Here is a 15,203-nt window from a genome sequence, read left to right on the forward strand (position 1 = left end):
AAGAGAAATTATACTTTTATTTGTTTTTTATTTTCTTTTGCTAGTTAAGACTATTTTCAGGCATTTTTAGGTTCACAGCAAAATTGATAAGAAGGTGCAGAGATTTCCCATATACTCCTTTGTCCCACACGTGCATAAGCACCTCTGTTATCCACATCCCCCACCCAGAGTGGTACACTGGTTACAAGTGATGAACCTACACTGACAAATAATTACCCAAAGTCCATAGTTAACATTATGTTTCACTCTTAGTGTTGTATATTCCATGGGTTTGGACAAATATGTAAGGACATGTACTCATCATTGCGGTATCATGAAGAGTATTTTTACTGTTCTAAAATCCTCTGTGCTCCTCCGACCCATTCCCTCCCCACAACTGCTGATTTTTTTTATTATTGTTATCTCCATAGTTTGCTTTCTCCAAAGTGTCATATAGTTGGAAGTGTAGAGAATGTAGCCTTTTCAAATTGACTTCTTTTCTTGGTAATATGTATCCAAGGTTTCTCCATGTCTTTTCATGGCTTGGAAGCTCATATCTTTTTAGCACTAAATAGTATTTCATTGTCTGGATACACCACACTTTATTTATGCATTCAGCTACTGAGGGACATCTTGGTTGCTTCCAAGTTTTGGTTATTATGAGCAAAGCTGCTATAAACATCCATGGGAAATCTCTGTACCTTTCTCTCTATTTTGCATGAACTTAAAACTGCTCTAAAAAATAAAGGCTATTAAAAATAACAGTAACCAAGTCATACACACAAAACACGCAATTTCTATGTGTCAGGAATTTGGGAACTGCTATCTCGATCCTCTCTGCTCAGGGTTTCACAAGGCTATCTAAGGAGTTAGCCAGGCTGCATTATCATCTGAAGGTTTTTGCTTTCAAGCTCATTCAGGTTGTTGGCAAAATTCATTTCCTTGAGATTTATGACTGAGATAACCGGAATTCTTAACTGGATTTCAACTGGAGGTCACAATCAATGCTTGACATTGCCCACAGTTCCATTGCACATGCTTCCATAATCCATTTACAACATGGGTGTTTTCTTCTTCAAGGCTAGAAGGATACTCACTCTCTGATTTCATGGAATACTTTAACCATCTTTTAAGGGCTCCATTGATTAGATTATGCCCATACAGAATAATCTTTTTTTAAGTAATTCAAATTGTATAAAGATCTTAACTACACATGTAAAATTCCTTCTATTTTGCATTTAACATAACCTAGCCAGGAGAGTAACTATTATATTTACAGATCTCACCCATGCTCAATGGGATGGGATTGTATAGGATTATACACCAATAGCTAGGAATCTTGGTGGTCATCTGCTAATTCTACCTATTACAAAATTTTGACAACATTTAAAATAGCCCTGTGAGTGTTCTGGTCTGACATTTCTTCATGTATGTCAATGCTGGGTTTGTTCCTATTAACTTTTTGGTTTTAAATTATTAAATATCAGCTTTTCCTCCTTCACATATCTATTCATTCTTATTGTGTACTAACAATTATAGATGCTACATTGTTGAGTTTCTGCATTTATTTTTTCTATGTTGAAAAACTTAGTTTTGTTTTGGCAACAAATTAATTTGCTGGTTGATCAGCTTAATATTGCCTAGTTTTGTTTTTAGACATTTTAGGATTTTAGAATAATCCTAATCTAAAGTTAGAGTAGTCTTATCCATAAATTGTGACATACCTGGGGTCTCAGCTGATTTAGGGGGCTAAATTTCCCAGGGCTTTGATTTGGAGAGTTCATTGGGTAGATACTGAACGCATTTTCTGTGTTTGTCTTTTCTTAAGTGTCCTTAAAAATAATAAGCACTATTTAGCTTTCTGTGGCCCAGTGCCTGAAAACAAATACTCCATCTATTTTGTGCAGCTTTCTAGTTCCTTATGGCATAAGGTAGCTTGATACTTATTCTTCCATAAGTAGAAGCCTAATACACATTTGTAAGTGGCTGCACAGTAGCCCTTGAACAACAGAGGTTTAAACTGTGTAGGTCCACTTATGTACAGAGTTTTTAGATGAAAGTGGTGTAAATGCATTTTCCTTATGATTTTCTCAGTAGTGTTTTCTTTTCTCTAGTTTTATTATAGGAATACAATGTATAATACATATAACATACAGAATATGTGTTAATATGCTTCCAGTCAATAGGAGGCTGTTAGTAGTTAAATTTGGGGGGAGTCTAAGCTACAAAAGGATTTTTGATTCAGGAGATTGTGTTATTCAAGGGCCAACTGTACAAATATACAGGCAGTAGTCTATTAAGGATGCTCAGAAAGATTATATCCCACTTAGTAGAAGTGATTTTAAGGAAAAAATGAAATTTTAATGATAAAATAATTCAGAAGTTAAAATTGCAGTATTTACTAATTTGTAGCATGAGAGAAGTGTGGAAGAAATTGAAGTCATGTTATTTCAACTCTTTTGGAATTATTGGAGAAATGCTTCTAAATAAAATATAACGCATTAAAAGAATGTTTAATGAAGACCAGAGATAAAGAAAGCAGAAAAGAATGAAGATAGATAACAAGAAATCAAAATTTAGAGAATCCAGGATAATTTGAATCATATTATGATAAGTTTCTTCATTTAGTACATACATGCAAAACATTGGAATTAGTGCCTCATGTCCTAGAAAAAACGAGCTAGCTGCTATTAGACTAATGTATTTGACAAAAATGTTTAAATTATAATTTTATATTTTATATAATTATAATTTTATATAATTTTATATTTTTAGGCCTTCCTGTAATTATAATTTAAATATTTTTGTCAAATATATTAGACTAGTAACAACTAGCCTTGTATAGTTAGGAGTGGAGATTTCTGCAATACTAACTTTTAACATTATGCTTCCATAATTTTGTCAGGCTGAATAAATAATTCTTCATACCTGAGAACAATAAGGACCTAAAATATAAGAACTCAGCAAGATTGAAATAAAAAAGAAAAATGAAGCATGTGAACAGTAATAGAAAGTAAGTTGGTGTAGCTGTACTAACATAACAGAGAAAAATATTTAAGGCAATATGTATTACCAAAAATATAAAGGATTATAACCTGATAAAATGGTTAAACTCTACCAATATTGTAAAGATATTTATGCATTTTGCTGCATAAATATTTGTAGATTCAATGTAAATTCAGTTAAAACCAACAAAGTGCATGTGTGCACATGTGAGTGTGCACAAATGAGAAGCTAATTTTAAAATATGTTTGAAAATCCATAATCGCAAAGATAATTTTAAGTAAGAAGAAAAAAGTTGAGAGCTTACATGAACACATTTTCAGAATTATTACAAAACTAAAATAATTAATCAGCATGGAACAAAGATAAACATACACATGAAAGAAAGATATTTGATAGTAAAGAAAACCCATACACATGAGGTCACATGATTTATAAAAAGGAGTATCTAAAATATTGACATAAACTGTATTTTAATGATTTTTTTATATTCTGACTAAAAATAGTCTTGACTCTATCTCACACTAAATGATCACAAAATCATATTCCAGATGGATCATAATAATAAAGCTTCCAGAAGGCAACAAAGAAGAATATCTTCACCATTGGTAAGGCAAAAATTAATTAAACTTGATAAAGAATTAATGATAATGAAAGGCCTGGTAACTTGTGCTTCCTTAAAGACACCACTAAAAAATTAACCAGTAAGTGATAGTATACGTGTGATAGTTTCAAACCTATATCCAACAAATTATTTATATACAAACAATTTTAAAAAGGCAATTCAATGAAAGTTCACCAATAAATTGAATAGACAATAAACAAAAGAGAATGTTCACCTCTGTTGTCACCATGGAAAAGCTAAAACCTCACTGAGCAAATGATGATTCACCCAATGACTAAAATGAAAAAAAAAAAAAAAAAAGATTGACAATAACAGGCACTAGCAAGAGGGTGAAGTGGCTAGAATTCTCATACACTGCATGTGAGGAAATTACTTTGGCATTCTTTTTGACATGATTTATTAGCATGGAGCCTAAGATCCTAATAACTTAACAATATGACTCCTAAGAATGTAACCAGCAGAAGTGAACACATATGCTCATCAAAAGACTCAGGCATACATGCAATGAAAATTAGTATATATATTCACCACATGGACAAGAAGTTGATAGCACATACTAATAGTAAAAAACTTGAAATATTTCAGTGCATGTCCGTCAAAATGAGAAGAAATAAATGTATTGTGGAATATTAACACAATGGAACAATATATTAAAAAGAATTACTAGTAGACACAAGAATGTGGATAAATCCTATAGATAAATTGTTGAGCAAAGGAGAGCAGACACAAAATATTGTATACTTTCTGGTTCCATTTATATCACATTCAAAAACAGGCAAAATAATCTATGGAGATAGAATCCAAAATAATGTCGATTTTGGATAATAACTGGAATGGAGGTTAAGAGATTTTTGGATGTTAGTAATATAGTATATCTTGATTTCGGTGGTGATTAAATTTACATGCTTGCTCTTAATATATTTTTCCTTAAAGTGGGTACATTTTAATATATACTTATAATGTATGTTTACATAATTTGAATATAATTATATCTATCCTGCCATATTTATATTTTTAAAATGTGTAGTACATGGGACGGTGTAATTTTTTACAACATTGTATAGTATATAAAATCACAAAGAACTTGTGCTAAAAAAAAAACAAAAAAAACAAAAAAAACAAAACAAAGAACTTGTGCTAATAAGAATAGTAAATAACATTATATGGCTCCCTTCCAAAAACAATGATGGAACATACCATGCACACACACACACACACACACAAACCCCACTGATACACACATGCATTTAAATATTATTCTTCCAAATCCTGAAGACTGTATTAATCAAGGTGATGGGGAACTCCAAAATTTATGATCAGATATGAGGAGCTCTTTTTCTCTAGATCACTGGTTTAAATGTTCCTGATACACTAATAAAGAAAGTTCATTAACTTCCAATAGCTGTTTGGTGTTTTATGTAAAATGAGATGATGGCCTCAGCTGACACCATAAAAAGTCATGTCTATAATTTAAACTACAAGAATCACTTCTCAGCCTATCTTCTCAGAGGCCAGATATGAAAAGGGGACTGAGATAGCAGAACTCTCTTGCCCTTAAATGTGGCCTTCTATATTTGTTGTGTAATATAATTTATCACAGTGGTGCTAGGAACCTGATGATTATTTAAATAATTGCTTATGTTGTATCTATGCTACCATTTTTGTTTCCAGCAAAAGGTAAACTTTTCCTTCTCTCAGGCTCCTTTTATTAATATGAAACAATAGCCAAAGGTTAAAAAAAAAAAAAAAAAAAAAAAAGGTAGGCCCTGCCTACCAAATCCTTAGCAGTTGTCAGGAGTGGTGGTTATCCCTCACATGTTGTGTCTCCACATGAAGGAACTTCCATTAGAGGAACAATCCAGGTCCCCACTAACTCTAAATCCCTCCCCAGGGAGGGGAAACTAATTTACCCAGTTTATAGATATGGCTCAGCAACTTCTGTGTCCACACTTTACAACCTGGCAGCTAGTAGAGAAGATACAATTTGGTTCTCTCTCTCCAAATTGTGGAAAGTTTGGCCTGACAGGCTCTGCCTTTGTGAAGTCTGATGACAGCCTATTTGGCTGTCCCAAGCTATAATCTCCTTATACCTTCATCAGTAATAGAAACAGTATTTTGATCTCTATTTGTCTGACTTCTGTATATATTTCTCAGTGGTTTCTAATTGTCTGGTTAGATAAAGAATGTTCTTTTGGAGCCTGTAAATCCAAAATATCATGGAATATTATAATTTCAGGACCTAATTATTCTTATCTTTACATGAGAAATCCTAGTTTCCAAAGCATTTGAGGATTTAGCCTCAACCTGGCTATGTCTATTGAATGAAAACATGAAGAACCCAAAATGTGAGCATGAATTATCTCTTTGGAATTTCTCATTGAAACATGAAAGACCACGTGAAAATTGCCCAACTCAGGTCAATTACTATACTTTCAGGACATGAACAGCCACAGTATTACCACTGTTTCCCAGTTGGTGATGACAAGGGCATTGAGTAGAGGATGTCTTGGGCCAGATGTAGAATTTTTTTAATCCTGAAAGTTTACGTCATGTATTCTCTTGCACCCTCAAGGAGAAATTAGTTTGAATAACTTCAGACATGTTATGAATAAGATGAATAAAGTTAAAGAAATCCTTTCATAAGTGCCAAGTGAAATAATTCAAACTACCGAATTACAAAATAAATAATGTCCTAAAGGTCATAGGCTGTTATTTTCACCCTACTTCAAAGTTAGTTTTGCTTAATCCTAGGGAAAATGTATCTAAGTTCCTTTTTAAATTCTATATATCCTGAAACATTTTATTTATAAAAGCAAACACTATTTCAAGAGTGTTTTTGTTGTGGAAATGTTTATAAGGTAGCCATTCCTCTTGTATTTTATAGAACTCTCAATTTCTGCTATTTAAATTACCTACCTAATTAGGTCTCCAATGAAAAGGTGTGTAAACACACTCATTTTTAACCTTAAAAATAATTTCCAACACTCCTGGGTGCTGTTGAAAAAAACAGCTAATAAAAAAAATTGCTTAAGCTTTGTGAGGATAATGTAGTGAATTAGGTATCTCTAAAGAAATCCTCTGGATAGAAACACTGAACTGTGCAAGCTAATGTGAAAATATTGTAATCCCAATGCATTTGAATAGGGAATTCAGTTCTTTAACTTAAAAGTAGGTAAGTGGTGCTTATATCATTACATCAGTCACATTAATCATCAAGTTTTCATACAGAGAAATATAGTTGAACACAGCAGCCGGTTAAGTCGTTAGGGATAATGACTTGCATAACAGTCTAAGAATGTGAAAATAGTTTGCCTATTAAGAAATTAAGGTGAATTTTGTGTATCAGCTATACTCCTCAGATAAAGTCTGGGAAACAAAAATTCACAGTGTACTCATCCTTGCCAATTACATCAACATGTCTTTGTAGAAGACGCTGGATCATCTTTCTTGGAAGCAAATAATTAACAATAGGTCAGCACGGGTCTCTTAACTTTTAACATGCAAGTTATGACCTTGAAAAAATGTATATGGCTGTCACTTTTTTACCTAGGATATTCTGATTGCAGTAGAAATAATTATCTTGAAGCCATAGAATTTCTATTTAGGGGGTCATGGGAGATGTGATGAGCTCAATGAAAAAAAAAATGCGAGACAAAGGTTTCAAAACTTTGGAGGCTCTCTAAATTCTCCGATGAAATGATCAGTGTTTTAAGCCATGTTCTTAGCTTCAATCTGATCACAGAATTGACTGGAAAACATCAGAACTAAGCTCAAAAAGACACAAGAACCCACAGAGGGTTGGCATGGAAATCAGGGAAGGTAGCTATGTGACATGTATTTTTAAAACTCTGCTCTGGACCCCAAATGCCTACCAGTAGCAGGGAAAACCAATACCCCTGGTAAAAACAACTCCTGAAATCAATGGCATCACCATACCAAATGAAACCTACTCCTCCCATGCATCACCCATCTTTCAAGAAAGCCTGGCTAGGAAGAGTAATAGGCTCTTGTCAGTATCACTCCAATACTCATCCATTGTGAGGCTCTCTCCAAATAAAAAGGAAATTTGTGTGCTCAGCAGTCAGACAATTTCCAAATCAATGAACACTTGTATACTTCAAATATTAAGATGTTGCTCCATCTTTATGATAGAACCTGAATTTTGAATTAATGGCAATAAGGCTAGAAAAACAGTTGGTTTCTCTTTAGCAGAGAAGTGGAGTATCCATTCAGATTTCAAATAAATTGGGAAGTAGAAGTATAGTGTAATGAGCCAGGACTGAAAATCCAGAAAGATGAGAAATAAGAAAAGGTTATTAAATAATATTTTCTGTATTTTGCAATGATCTTATTAGTAATGTCTCTCTAAACAACAACAAACAATCTAGGCTAAATCTGCTTTACTCAGAAAGGGATTATAGTTAATTAACTGCCCAGCACAACTCATTGTATCTGTCTAGCTATAGGGTTAAACTTAAAATAGGAGATGGAGTAGCAGGCAAAACCTAAAAATGAGTATGCTCTGGGTCTGGTGGAGTGCGGATATGAAGGATTTGATACTTTGATGATATTAATGTCCCAATTTTTCCCTCATCCCTCTAACATTTTGTAACCTCACAGTGACCTCACATTCTGGCTTGGCCACATGACTCGATTTGGCCAATGGGATGCTAGCAAATGCAATGTAGAGGTTTGAAAAAGTACTTCTACGTTTCTGTTCTTCCTCTTGCTTCTCTGCCTTCACACCTTGTCCAGAGTAGCTTATTGGAGGATGAGAGAAATATGGCCCAGTCTAAGTGATCGCCATAGAAGACAACGAGCTGACTGCCAGGCATGTAAGTGAGTCCAGCTGGGATCAGAACTACCCAGACAAGCCCAGCCAAAATCCCCCATCCTGAGACTCATGAGCTCAATAAGGGCTTATTGCTTTAAGCCAGTCGGATATGGGGCAGTTGTTATACAACATCGTTGTGCAAGAGATAATTGATACAGTGGACATTAAGGGAGGGTATCAATGATACGTTTTATACCATAAACTAAGAATCACCACCACTGAGATATACCAGAGTTATCTAGAAAGCTTTTAAAAGTATACTCAGACCACTCTCTGATCTACTGAATTGCTTGTTTTGGAAACATGATAATTGTTTTGTGTAAAGGGGCATGGTTTCCATTAAAATTGAGACCCACTGATTTAAGCTTATTGTCTTAACAATTGGAAGGGAATATTTGTAGAGTGGTTGCACATTTTCTCACTATCTAATCTGCCAATAAAGAGAACCAATTAAATTTTATGTTATGACTTAACTATCCTTACAGCCATAATCTATTTTCCTAATCTGTGGATACTGGTCACGTGGGCATGGGCTGAAAAGTCAGAGGACCATAGGCAATGATGGACTTAAAATCCTATTCTTGGAAAAATGCCACCTGGCAAGAGCTGAACAGTCATTTCCATCATCTTGATAAAAGTGGAAAAAATATATGAATGCATTTAACCTGGTCTCTAAGAATAACACAAGCTCCTTTTCTGAAGAAAACAAGCTAGCAAAGGAAGCCCAAGTAATTTCATCCCAAATTTTTCTCCCAGAAAAGTCTCATCTCTACTGCCAATTTTTCTATTCCTCAAATGTGATAATAGCATGCCATCTTGGAGTCTTTTCCCCATGCTGCCATTTGCCTGGGAATCTTCTCATGCCTGGCTCTTTCTAATTACAAAGAACTCAGAGCAGCCTTCTATGACTCCTTTCTCTATAAGGAATCTTTGCCCATTTCTCTTCACCACCATTATACATCTTCATCTATTCAATTACTTCTTTATTACCACCTTTGGAGCTATTAGTATTGAAAGAGTGATTCTATCTGTGGCATAACGATGGTCAAATTGAGCACTAATAGCATATAATACTGGAGAAAAACTTATTTCACTTATTATTAGTTTTTAACAAGTGTTACCATTGGTCAGGTGAGCAGAAATTGGAATATCAGAGCCAAGATTTTGCTTAAACTTGCCAGTGAAAATCATGTTTGTCTTGTACTGCCTATTCTTAATTCTTCACTTTATACAGCATTCTTAATTTAATGGGAAAAAATATAATAAAGGACAAGATGAACTAGGAGGGGAGATGATGCATATATCCCCAGTAGTCTACGACACTCGATTAAGGCCATAGTCATCATCAAATATATTGTGATTCACAGAACATCTTGGAGGCAGAATGTGCTGCTGGACAGTGTTACTACAGTAGCTATCAGGAAACCTGAGGACTCATTCTGGCCCTGATTGCTAGCCAACTGCATGATTATGGAAAAATCATTTAACTTCCTTTCCCCATCTGCAAAATAATAGGAGCACTGGTTGATCTCAAATTAGTCTGTATCCTATTAATGCTTTCCCCAGCATTTGGCCTTGCACCCTTTCTGGCAGTTAATTTTTTGTTGGCTCTGATTCTAGTAAACTCCTTTGGTGAGGGAAGCAGCAGGAGGTGGCAGAAAGAGCATAGGTTTTGGAGTCAGAGAGACTTGTGTTTGAATCCCAGCTTTGCCCTTCCTGGCTTTGGGATCTTAGCCAATTTTCTTAACCTTGCCAAGTTTTAGTTCACTCAACAGTAAAATGATGATAGTAATGTCTTTCTCACAGGGTTTTGAGGATGAAATGAGATAATATGGAAAATGCTTGAAAACATTATTTTCATTTCTCAATAAATGCTAAGTTCCTTACCCCTGGTTCTTTTCTGTATCTTTCTAGAATCTCTACTGTCTCCATCAAAGCTTTTTCTTTTTCTATCCCTCTCTAAGTACAAATATTTCCCCAGTTCAGTCATAGACTCTTTTGAGGGTAAGCTCTTCTTAAGTGATCATCTTTCACAACTTCCCCTATAACTGTGTTGATTGCTTATAAATATATATTGCCACAGTAAACCTCTCATTCAAACTATAATCACAAATTTTAACTATATCTGGACATCATGCCATAAGCAACCAATTGATTCCTCAAATCTATCACATAAACATAAAACAACGTAAAGCTACTCTTAATATTGTTTTTTATTTCCGGTCTTAGTTTGATAGTGTCACATCCTCCCCATAACTGAAGCTCAAGACACATCCTTAACTCTTGGATATTTCTCTTCTTTCATTATCCAATAAATCACCACTAACTCTCCTAGCTCCACACTATTACTTCTTTCATCCTCCTCCCTCTCATTTGCACTATGTGTCTCATGCTATATATTAATCACAGCTATTCCAGCTATAACCTATAAGAAATCAAACACAAACCAGTTGAAATCCAATTCTAAGCATGAAAAAAGTAATTGTTCCAAAAGTGCATAAATCAATGTAACAGAAAACTCTAGGCATATTTGGATCCAGACACGCAAAGCAATCACCAATCCCTTTGTGTTTCCCATTTATGCTTTTCTCTTCCTTGACATAAGTCATAGGCAGACTTTCCTCAGGTACCAGTGAAGATGTTAATCTCAGCACTAGAAACACATCAAACAAATAACAAGGATCCCAAAGAATAAGAGTCTCATTCAAAACAGGTTTAATAAATTCCACAAAGGAATTCTAATTGGCCCTGCTTATTTCTCATGCTTGCTTCCACTTTAGACAATGAGATAGATAAACACATGGTGGGAAGGAAGGCTGCTCTATCCAAATCACAGGGGGGATGCCAAAGTCCTAATGAGTTCATTTACCTTTAAATTCTTGCCACTCTAATCCATCTTCCTGTTGAAAAAGGAGTTCATCTAGGAAGTGTTACTCTAGTGGAGGTCCTTCCACATGAAAACAGAAGTGTTATAAGGCACTAACCACCCCTATACGCCCCTTCCTTTCCCTTCAAAACAATTCACTAACCTAATGTGATTTATGAAATTCTTTTGGAAACCATTTGACAGGCTCCAGATTTCAGTTAGGAAAAAAATATTCCTTAATTGCATTCAGGTCATCCAATCCATCTACAAATATATATCAAATGCTTATTTTGTTACAGGTACTTCTCTAGATACTAGAGACACAGAGTAACAAAGTAAACAATACTGTACCCTGATGGAGCTCACACTTGATGGAATATTGCAACTTCACTAACCCTTCTACTTTCTGTGAAAATTTTCTCAGTCCTTTGATATTGCATTCAACTTTTATTCTCCCCACATTTTTAGGGGACTCTGTAACTTTGAGTATATTATACTCTTCAGCCTATAGTCTCTGCCTCTCTCTTGCCACTTTATCTGTTAAAATATGTGCTATTTAACTTTGTTTCATAGCATCAACTTCAAAGTCTCATTGGTTTCCTTCAAGAAACATGTTATTTGTATTTCAGTTGGATTTGGTACCAGGCTACAGATTGGGTTTAGGACTGGCCTACTTTTCTCATTTTGAGATAAGTAACTAATTGGGTAGTGTTTTCTCATGGTGACAGCAGTTCATATAATATTAACTAGCTTTCCACTGGCCAAAGTAAAACATTTAACTAAGCCCAATATCACTGGTGTAGGTTGATAAACTGCATGTACTCTAGACTATAGAGGGAGATATTGCCAAGTCATGTATTAAAGAATGTGCATATGCTATTATGTTTTACAGAACAGAGTGATAAGTTGGAAGAAATAATTGAGTCAACCATGAAATCCAATACATTTTTCGAGAACCAGCTAATATACAAATTTCCTCATGTAAACATTTCCTATCCTCCAGTCAGAAATCTTCTAGATCTCCAAAGCACTATGAACCTTGATTAATGTTCATTTATTTTATTGGTATTATAATTAAATGCTTACAGGACATATCTTCTAAAGAGGTTCTAATGCTTATTCATTCTGCATCTACTACTGTGCCTAGAAGAGCCCTTTACCTGTAACATGTACATAACTATAACATAGTAGTCTAGTCAGTAAAACACCATAATCAAGACCTTCCAACATGGAGACCCACTCATTCACTGCAGATCCAAGCTCCGTAATTAATAGCTGGATGTCCTTAAAGAACAGCACCCGTCTCCTAGTATGTTAAGAAAGCATGTAAAGCACTTAAAGCACTGCCTAGCATACAGGAGGAGCACAATCACACACATTTACTGTTATAATTTGCTGGCCTCATAAAAGATCTCTAAGTTTCACTGAGTTCTAAACTCTTGAATTAGCTGAGTATGATGATTAGTTCAGGTGTCAACTTGACAGGCCTAAGGGATGTCCAGATAGCTAGTATAACATTATTTCTGGAATATGTTCATGAATGTGTTTCTGGAAGAGATTATTAGCCTGTGACTCCATGGACTGGGTAATGGAATTTACTGTCACCAGTGTCAGTGTCATCAACCAATCCACTGGGGGGTCTAAATGGAACAAAAGGAAGGACAAATTTTCTCTTTTCTTGAGCTGGGGCATCCATTTTCCTCTGCTCTCAGACAGCAAAGCAAGTGGTTTTCAGGCTTTCCTACCCTGGGACTTACATGATCAGCCCCCTGGTTCTCAGGCCTTTGAACTCACAGTGAATTATATCACCAGCTTCACTGGTTCTCCAGCTTAAAAATGGCAGACTGTGAGACTTCTTGCCCTCCATAACTGTGTGAGCCAATTCTTACAATAAAGCATAAAGCATTCTCACACTCTCTAGCTTTCTCTCTCTCCGTGTATATTCTGCAGGCGCTCATATTAAATAAACGCTAATTAGGTATTTCTGAAGATATAAAAAGATGAGCCTGTAAGAAAAAATATATATGTATATCCTGTGTCTCTGAAAAACACTGACTAAATATACTAATGCTCATTGATGTTTTTCATGGAAGCTGAGTATCAAATATCATGTGCCAATTAAGAAATATATAAAAGTACTTGAAAGTCTAAAAAGCTTATCAAATTGTTTTTATAATTATTTGCTCTACTTTCTACCACATTTTGCAATATAAGACACAGAGACACAGAGAAGAACAATGTTAAAGGAATCTAAGAAACTCAAGATTACAGGCTTGGTCTAACTGGATCAACAAATGACATGACACATTTGAGCTGAAATCTACAACTGTAAACTCCTAGTGGCCAGTGTCCTTTTTTTCTAGAGGTTTATCATTATGTAGATGCTCAATCATTCTTTATAACAATAATCAGTGATCAGATATAAGCATTTTGAAATTTTGAAGAACTATACAAAGGCAAGGTGACATTATCAATAGGTTGCATTTTTATATTGATAATAATCCCCAAGTTATTTGGAGGACTCATATCAGATTAAAATTTTAAGACTTAAGTGCATTGTTTTTAAAATTGAGGAAAATATTATTACCTTATCCGAAGTATTGTTTCAGAATTCTCTTTAATGTATCATGTTAATTTTTATGTAAATATCATTATTTTATTGGCACGAGCCTGGTATAAAATTTGCTTTCTTTTCATGAGTAAATGAAAACCATTACGTTGGCAGTTTTGAAGTAAAATACACCAGTGATTAGGAGATGTTGTTCCAGACACAGAACTTGTTTTCCACACTTTCCATATCTAGTCCAAAAATATAATCCTTTCTGAAGCTTTCTAAAGTCAACATGCTAAATGGCTTTCTTTGTTCTTTCATTTAAATTCTAGCCAGAAAGTCTTTTCAGTAAACTTGCTATAACTGCAATTTTAGGTGTAAAATATTAATGTAACTGAAAATGAAACACATATTGTTTATTAATAAACTTACATGTGTAGGCAACATTTGCATAAAGTGATTTAAAATCGAGGATGTCATCTAATTGGTATTCTTAATGAACAATAAAAATAGTCTAAGAGTAAAAAAAGGGGCGTGTAGGACCAAGTGTCTATAAAAGCTAGGAAAAAATAGATAAGAAACCCTAAAATTCCTCAATAATGCAAATTTGGCTTTTTTTTTTTTTGGCTATGCATATCTAATCTGCTGACTGTCAGCTATAATTAGTGAGTTTGTGTTTCTGTGTGTGTCATAGTCAGCATACCCAAACCTTTGATTTTCCTTTTTTGTTTTGTTTCTGTAATATTATTCTTCATTTCTGCAAAAAGCTTAAGATTTAGGGAATGGTGGTGAATTGATTTGAAAATTCTGAGAGAGAAGAGACCATAATGTCGTCTCTGAGAACAAACTGAATGTTGCTGACCCTCTTGGAAATAAATCCTAATGATTGAACCAGAGAAGGTGAGAAGGTCAGAAAGTGAGAGGTACAACGGCTACTTCAGCCACTTGGATAATCTACCAGGTAATGCTTCCAGATCAGATGGATCAAGATTTACGTCTAGGTGCTGACAATAAAATATGACAGCTAACCCTTTTGAGTTTTGCCTATGCGGTAAGTACTTTACATGCATATCATTTCATCATTGCAACAGCACTGTAGGATATGAATCATGTCCCCCTAAAATTGAGTAATTGAAGTTTTAACCCCCATTTGACTACATTTAGAGGACCTTTAAGGGGGCAATTAAGGTTTAATGAGGCCATCAATGTGGGGCCCTAATCCAACAGCTAGTATCCATATTAGAAGCAGAAGAGACACCAGAAAGCCATGTACATAGAGGAAAGGCCATGTGACAGCACAGTGAGAACGTGGTCCTCTGCAACCCTAAAGACAGGTTTCACCAGA

This window comes from Canis aureus, chromosome 2, assembly GCF_053574225.1.
Source record: "Canis aureus isolate CA01 chromosome 2, VMU_Caureus_v.1.0, whole genome shotgun sequence".
NCBI classification, from domain to species: domain Eukaryota; kingdom Metazoa; phylum Chordata; class Mammalia; order Carnivora; family Canidae; genus Canis; species Canis aureus.